The following is a 9,124-nucleotide window of genomic DNA, read 5'->3' on the forward strand; positions in this document are numbered from 1 at the left end:
AAGAAACAGAGAAAGAGAGAGGGAAGGAAGGAAGGAAGGAAGGAAGGAAGGGAGGGAGGGAGGGAGGGAGGGAGGAAGGAAGGAAGGAGAGAGAAATGAATTTGAAATGAAGAAAATCCCATCTCTACTAAAAATACAAAAAATAGCTGGTCGTGGTGGCATGCACCTGTAACCCCAGCTACTCTGGAAGCTGAGGCAAGAGAATCACTTGAACCTGGAAGGTAGGGTTTGCAGTGATCCAAGATCGTGCCACTGCACTCCATCCTGGGCAATACAGCAAGACTCCATCTCAAAAAAGAAATAATAAAAATAAAAATAAAAAATAAAAAAGATCAGGCCAGGCGCAGTGGCTCATGCCTGTAATCCCAGCACTTTGGGAGGTCCAGGCTGGCAGATCACCTGAGGTCAGGAGTTCAAGACCAGCCTGGCCAAGATGGTGAAGACCCATCTCTACAAAAAATACAAAAAATTAGCTGGGTGTGGTGGCAGGTACCTGTAATCCCAGCTACTCGGGAGGTTGAGGCAGGAAAATCACTTGAACCTGGGAGGCAGAGGTTGCAGTGAGCCGAGATCACGCTACTGCACTCCAGCCTGGGTGACAGAGTGACTCTGTCTCAAAAAATAAATAAATAAAATAAAAAAGATCAACAAACAAAAAGTTGTTTTTTTAAAAAGATAAACAAAATTGACAAACGCCAGACTAAGAAAAGAAAAAGACCCAAATAAATAAAATCATAGATTAAAAAGGTGACAGTGCATCTAATACCTCAGAAATTCAAGGGCTCACTAGTGGCTACTATGAGCAACTATATGCCAATAAATTGCAAAATCCAGAAGAAAATGATAAATTCCTAGATACATCTAACCTGCCTGGATTGAACCATGAAAAAATCCAAAACCCAAATAGAGCAATAACAAGTCATGAGATCAAAGCTGTAATAAAGTCTCCCAGTAGGCTGGGCATGGTGGCTCATGACTGTAATCACAGCACTTAAGGAGACCAATGTGGGAGGATCGCTAGAGCCCAGGAGTTGGAGACCAGCCTAGACAACATAGAGAGACCCTGTCTATATTTTTAAAAAGAAAAAAAAAAAAGTCCAGGCACAGGGGCTCACGCCTGTAATCCCAACACTCTGGCAAGCCAAGGTGGTGGATCACTTGAGGTCAGGAGTTTGAGACCAGCCTGGCCAACATGGCAAAACCTGTCTCTACTAAAATTACAAAAATTAGCCAGGCGTGGTGGTGCGTGCCTGTAATCCCAGCTGCTCAGGAGTCTGAGGCAGGAGAATCGCTTGAACCCGGGAGGCGGAGGTTGCAGTGAGTGAAGATTATGCCACTGCACTCCAGCTTGGGCGACAGAGCGAGAGTCCGTCTCAAAACAAAAAAGAGGCCAGGCGAGGTGGGTCACAGCTGTAATCCCAGCACTTTGGGAGGCCAAGGCAGGTGGATCACGTGAGGTCATGAGTTCGAGACCAGCCTGGCCAACATGCTGAAACCCCATCTCTACCAAAAATACAAAAATTAGGCCCGGCACGGTGGCTCACGCCTGTAATCCCAGCACTTTGGGAGGCCGAGGCAGGCAGATCACCAGAGGTCGGGAGTTCGAGACCACCCTGACCAACATGGAGAAACCCTGTCTCTACAGAAAATACAAAATTAGCTGGGCATGATGGCACATGCCTATATTCCCAGCTACTCGGGAGGCTGAGGCGGGAGAATTGCTTGAACCCAGGAGGCAGAGGTTGCAGTGAGCTGAGATTGTGCCATTGCACCCCAGTCTGGGCAACAAGAGCGAAACGCCGTCTCAAAAAACAACAAAAAAAATTAGCCAGGTGTGGTGGCAGGAGCCTGTAATCCCAGCTACTCGGAAGCCTGAGGCAGGAGAATCACTTGAACCCTGGCAGCAGAGGTTGCAGTGAGCCAAGATCGTGCAACTGCACTCCAGCCTGGGCGACACAGTGAGACTCCATCTCAAAAAAAAATTTACCCAGCTGTAGTCCCAGCTACTTGGGAGGCTGAGGCAGGAGAGTAACTTAAACCTGGGAGGTGGAGGCTGCAGTGAGTCAAGATTGCACCACTGCACTCCAGCCTGGGCGACAGAGAGAGACTCTGTCTCAAAAGTAAATAAATAAATAATTTTTAAAAATACAAAAAATAAAAAATTAGCTAGGCATGAATCCCAGCTACTCAGGAGGTTAAAGCAGAAGAATCACTTGAACACAGAAGATGGAGGTTGCAGTGAGCCAAGATCACGCCACTGCACTCCAGCCTGGGTAACAGAGTGAGACTCTCTTGTTTTTTTTTTTTTTTTTGAGATGGAGTTTCGCTCTTGTTGCTCCCAGGCTGGAGTGCAATGGCCCAATCTCTGCTCACTGCAACCTCTACCTCCCAGGTTCAAACGATTTCTCCCACCTCAGCCTCCTGAGTAGCTGGGATTACAGGCATGAGTCACCATCCCCAGCTAATTTTGTATTTTGAGTAGAGATGGGGTTTCTCCATGTTGGTCAGGCTGGTCTCGAACTCCCGACCTCAGGTGATCCACCTGCCTCAGCCTCCCAAAGTGCTGGGATTACAGGTGTGAGCCTCTGCGCCCAACCTAAAACTCTATCTCAAAAAAGAAAAAAAAAAATTTAAAGAATAACTAATACCAGTCCTACTCAAACTGTTGCAAAATATAGAGAAGGAGGGAATACTTCCAAATTCATTATACAAGGCAGATATTACTGATACAAAAACCAGACAAAGACACATGAAGGAAAGAAAACTACAGACCAATATCTCTCATAAATATTGATGCAAAAATTCTTAGCAAAATACTAGCAAACAAAATTCAATAATTCATTAAAAAGATCATTCATTGGCTGGGCGTGGTGGCTTATGCCTGTAATCCCAGCATTTTGGGAGGCTGAGGCGGGCGGATCATGACGTCAGGAGATGGAGACCATCCCGGCTAACACAGTGAAACCCTGTCTCTACTAAAAATACAAAAAAGTTAGCCAGGCGTTGTGGCAGGAGCCTGTAATTCCAGCTACTCGGGAGGCTGAGGCAGGAGAATGGCGTGAACTCGGGAGGCGAGCTTGCAGTGAGCTGAGATTGCGCCACTGCACCCCAACCTGGGTGTCAGAGCGAGACTCTGCCTCAAAAAAAAAAAAAAAAAAAAGATTAAAAAAAAAGACCATTCATCATGACCAGGTGGGATTCATCCCGGGGATGCAAGGATGGTTCAACTTATGCAAATCAATCAATGTGATGCATCATATCAACAGAATGAAGGACAAAAACCATATGGTCATTTCAATTGATGCTAAGAAAACATTTGATAAAGTTCAACATCGCTTCATGATAAAAACCCTCAAAACATGAATATAGAAGGAACATATGTCAACATATTAAATGCCATATATGACAGACCCATAGCTAGTAAAATACTGACTGCAGAGAGACTGAAAGCCTTTCCTCTTAGATCTAGAACATGACAAGGATGCCCACTTTGACCATTGTTATTCAGTATAGTACTGCAAGTTTTAGCTAGAGCAATCAGACAAGAGAAAGAAATGAAGAGCATCCAAACTGAAAAGGAAGAAGTCAAATTATCCTTGTTTGCGGGTGATATGATCTTATATTTGGAAAAATCTGGACTTCACACACACATATAACATTAGAACTGATAAACAAATTCAGTTAAGTTGCAGGATACAAAGTGAGCATACAAAAATCAGTAGCATTTCTCTAAGACAACAGTTAACAATCCGAAACAGAAATCAAGAAAGTAATGCCATGAACAATAGCCACTAATAAAGTTAAATATCTCAGAATTAACTTAGCCAAAGAAGTGAAAGATTTCTACAATGAAAACTATAAAACACTGATGAGGCTGGGAGCTGTGGCTCATGCCTATAATGCCAGCACTCTGGGAGGCCAAAGTGGGAGGATTGCTTGAGCTTTGTTTGAGGATTGTTTGAGACCAGTCTGGGCAACATAGTGAGACCCCATCTCTACAAAAATAAATAAATAAGAAAGAAAGGCTAGGCACAGTGGTTCATGCCTGTAATCCCAGCACTTTGGGAGGCCGAGGCAGGTGATTCACCTGAGGCCAGGAGTTCAAGAGCAGCCTGGCAAACATGCTGAGACCCTGTCTCTACTAAAAATGCAAAAATGAGCTGGGTGTGATGGTGTGCACCTGTAGTCCCAGCTACTCAGAAACCTGAGGCAGGAGAATCGCTTGAATCTAGGAGGCAGAGGTTGCAGTGAGAGAAGATCATGCCACTGCACTCTAGCCTAGGCAACAGTGTGAGACTCCATCTCAAAAATAAATAAATAAATAAGAAAGAAAAAGCATAAAACACTGATGAAAGAAATTGAAGAAGACACAAAAATATAGAAAGATATTCCAAGTTCGTGGATTGGAAGAATCAATATTGTTAAAATGTCTATACTACCCAAAGCAATCTACAGATTCAATGAAATCCCTATCAAAATACCAATGACATTCTTCACGAAAATAGACAAAACAATCCTAAAGGTTGTATGGAATCACAAAAGACCCAGGACAGCCAAAGCTATCTTAAACAAAAAGAACAAAACTGGAGGAATACATTACATAATTTCAAATTATACTACAGAACTATAGTATGTAAAACAGCATGGTACTGGCATAAAAACAAACACATAGACCAATGGCAGAATAGAGAACCCGGAAACAAATTCACACACCTACAGTGAACTCATTTTTGACATTGGGGAAAAAACATTCTTTTTAATAAATGGTGCTGGGATAACTAGATATTCATATGCAGAAGAATGAAACAAGGGAGGCAGATTGCACAGGAAAACAAATGGATGAAACTTGACCCCTGTCTCTCACCACATACAAAAATCTAATCAAAATGGATTAAAGACTTAAATCTAAGACCTCAAACTATGAAACTGCTACAAGAAAACATTGAGGAAACTCCAGGACACTGGTCTGGGCAAAAATTTCTTGAGTAATATACCATAAGAACAGGCAACTAAAGCAAAAATGGACAAATGAGATCACATCAAGTTAAAAAGCACAACAAAGGAAATAACAACAAAGTGAAGAGACAACCCACAGAATGGAAGAAAATATTTGCAAGCTACTCATCTGATAAGGGATTAATAACCAAATATATAAGGAGCTTAAACAACTCTTTAGGAAAAAAAATCTAATAATCTGATTTTTAAAATGGGCATAAGATTTGAATAGACATTTCTCAAAAGAAAACATACAAATGGCAAACAGACATATGGAAAGGTGCTCAACATCATTGATCATCAGAGAACTGCACATCAAAACTACAATGGAATATCATCTTGCCCCAGTTAAAATGGCTTATATCCAAAAGACAAGTAATAATCAATACTTGCAAGGATGTGGAGGAAAGTGAACCCTCCTAAACTGTTGGTGGGAATGTAAATTAGTGCAAGCAGAGTTTACAGATGCCTCAAAAAAAACTAAATATAGAGCTACCATGTAATCCAGTAATCCCACTCCTGGGTGTATACCAAAAGAGAAAGGAAATCAGTATATCAAAGAGATACCTGCACCCGCATGTTCATTGCAGCACTGTTCACAATAGTCAAGATTTGGAAGCAACATAAGTGTCCATCAGCAGATGAATGGATAAGGAAAATGTGGCACATATACACAATGGAGTACTATTCAGCCACAAAAAGGAATTAAATTCTGTCATTTGCAACAACATGGATGGAACTAGAGGTCATTACGTTAAGTGATATAAGCCAGGCACAGAAAGACAAACATCACATGTTCTCACTTATTTGTGGGTTCTAAAAATCAAAACAGACCGGGGGCAGTGGCTCATGCCCGTAATCCCAGCACTTTAGGAGGCTGAGGTGGATGGTTTACCTGAGGTCAGGAGTTCAAGACCAGCCTGGCCAACATGGTGAAACCCCATCTCTACTAAAAATACAAATGTTAGCTGGGCATGGTGGCGGGCGCCTGTAATACCAGCTACACAGGAGGCTGAGGCAGGAGAATCACTTGAACCCAGGAGCCGGAGGTCGCAGTGACCCAAAATCATGCCATTGCACTCCAGCCTGGGCGATAAGAACGAAACTCTGTCTCAAAAAATACATAAAAAATAAAAAATAGGCCAGGCACAATGGCTCACACCTGTAATCCCAGCACTTTGGAGGCTGAGATGGGCAGATCACGAGGTCAAGAGATCGAGACCATCCTGGCTAACACAGTGAAACCCCATCTCTACCAAAAATACAAAAAATTAACGAGGTATGGTGGCACGCACCTGTAGTACCAGCTACTCGGGAAGCTGAGGCAGAAGAATCGCTTGAACCTGGGAGGTTGCAGTGAGCCGAGATCACGCCACTGCACTCTAGCAGGGCGACAGAGTGAGACTCCGTCTCAACAAAAATTTTTTTTAATAAAATAAAATAAAGTAAAAAAAAAAACAAAAATAAAAATAAAAATAAAATAAAAACAATTGAACTCACGGAGACGGAGAATAGAAAGATGGTTATCAGAGTCTGTAAAGGATAGTAGGGGGGTGTAGGGATGGTTAATGAGTACAAAAAATAGCTAGAATGAATAAGACCTTGTAGTTAATAGCACAACAGGGGGATTATAGTTAATAATAATTTAATTGTACATTTAAAAATAACTAAAAGATGATAATTGGATTGTTTGTAACACAAAGGATAAATGTTTGAGGGAATGGATACCTAATTTTCCACGATGTGATTATTACACATTGCATGCCTACACCAAGATATCTCATGTACCTCATAAATATATACACCCACTATGTACCCACAAAAATTAAAAATAAAACAGTTTTGTTTTGTTTTGTTTTTGAGACAGTCTCTCTCTGTCGCCCAGGCTGGAGTACAGTGGCATGATCTCTGCTCACTGCAAATTCTGCCTCCCAGGCTCAAGCAATTCTCCTGCCTCAACCTCCCAAGTAGCTGGGATTACAGGCACCCACCACCATGTCCGCCTAATTTTTGTATTTTTAGTAGAGATGGGGTTTCACCATGTTGGCCAGGCTGGTTTTGAACTCCTGACCTCAAATGATCTGCCTGCGTCGGCTTCCCAAAGTGCTGGGATTACAGGCGTGAGCCACCACGCCTGGCCACCATTTTATAGAAGTATAAATAAATAAATAAAACTGTATCAATGGACTTTTCATACTCTGTTATATTACGATTCATTGGTTTCTCTTGCACTTTGCATAGATCCCTTACTCTTGAGTAATTTTGTAATATTTGAAGATATTCATATTGACTCACCAAGTGATGCCAATCTTCCAACATGTTGACACTTTATTATACAAATGCTTCTCGACTGACTTCTGATGGGGCTACATCCCCATAAGTCCATCATAAGTTGAAAATATTGTAAGTTGAAATGAGTTTAAGACACCTAAACCACTAAACATATAGCTTGGACTAGCCTACCTCAAACATGCCCAAAACACTTACATTAGCCTACAGTTGGGCAAAATCATCTAACACAAAGCCTATTTTATAATAAATTATTGATATCTCATATAATTTATTGAATATTATGCTGAAAGTGAGAACAGAATGGCCGTATGAGTACTCAAGTTGGGGTTTCTATCGAATGAATGTCACTTTCACACCATTGTAAAATTGAAAAATCATATATTGAACCAGTATAAGTTGGGGACCATCTATCCAATAAGAACAAATAAAACTGCCAGGCGCGGTGGCTCACGCCTGTAATTCCAGTGGAAGGGACCAGGACAGCAGGGACCAGGGCTGCAAAACAACTGCCGAACTAACTTAGGCAAACAATTCCAGGAATCTAGAAAGCAGAACAGACCGGGTGAGCAGACCGGGAAAACAAGCCCTACCCCTACCCTGCAAGCCCCTGATAAACGTCATCAGTGTTTCAAAATGTAACCGCCCTACCCCTACCCTACCCCTACCCTGCAAGCCCCTGATAAACGTCACCAGTGTTTCAAAATGTAACCGCCCTACCCCTACCCTACCCCTACCCTGCAAGCCCCTGATAAACGTCATCAGTGTTTCAAAATGTAACCGAAATACCAGAAATGGTTCAAATGTCAGCCAATCCTAAGTCTGATGTGTACAAAATCCCCTATGACTCTGTACCTGTTTACCCCTGACTATAAAAATGCTGTCTGGAGCCCAGTTAAGGAATTTTTCCCGCTCATCTCATGACTAGTGAGGAAGTTCCAGGTTCGAACCTGTAATAAAGATCCTTGCCGCTTGGCTTTGACTCCGGACTCTGGTGGTCTTCTCTGGGGAATAAACGGTCTGGGCATAACACCAGCACTTTGGGAGGCCGAGGCAGGCGGATCACGAGGTCAGGAGATCGAGACCATCCTGGCTAACATGGTGAAACCCCATCTCTACTAAAAATACAAAAAAATTAGCTGGGCGAGGTGGTGGGCGCCTGTAGTCCCAGCTACCGAGGAGGCTGAGGCAGGAGAATGGTGTGAACCCGGGAAGCGGAGCTTGCAGTGAGCCAAGATTGTGCCACTGTACTCCAGCCTGGGTGACAGAGCAAGACTCCGTCTCAAAAAAAAAAAAAAAAAAAAGTCTTTGTGTTGGGGAAGAGTTGGTCCCTGGACCAGTGGCCCCACCCCTTCGAGGGATGAGCAACCCCCTTGTGTGCCTGTCAAGCAGTAGAGATTTCTGGATTTCCACAGGTGTCAAGTTAATTACTAGGTCCTTGGGGAAGGTTTCAGGTAGTCAGGTTGTGTTGACTTCATCCCTGCCCTCAGGGCACCCACAGTTCCATAGGGCAACAGGACAAAAGCACATGTAATTAACAAAAACAAGTACTTACAAAATTACAGACAAACTTTTAAAAGGGGAGTAGTGGAGAAGGGGCTAGGTGAGTCAGGGTTTCCTAGAGAAGATAAGCTACAAGAGACCAAGATGGGAAAAGATGATAGCCTGAAGGTGGACAGACTCAGCAACAGGTCTGAGCTGCTGAGAAAAACATCTGGATCATTCTGAGGATTCAGCAATTTGGAGCTGATGCAGGGTAGAAGTTGAGTTTCAACAAAAGGCTCAAAGTACGAGAGTGGTGTGTTGCCAGTGGGGTTCTTTCTTCTCCTTCTCCTTCTCC

The sequence above is a fragment of the Piliocolobus tephrosceles genome, chromosome 1 (assembly GCF_002776525.5).
Source record: "Piliocolobus tephrosceles isolate RC106 chromosome 1, ASM277652v3, whole genome shotgun sequence".
NCBI classification, from domain to species: Eukaryota; Metazoa; Chordata; class Mammalia; order Primates; family Cercopithecidae; genus Piliocolobus; species Piliocolobus tephrosceles.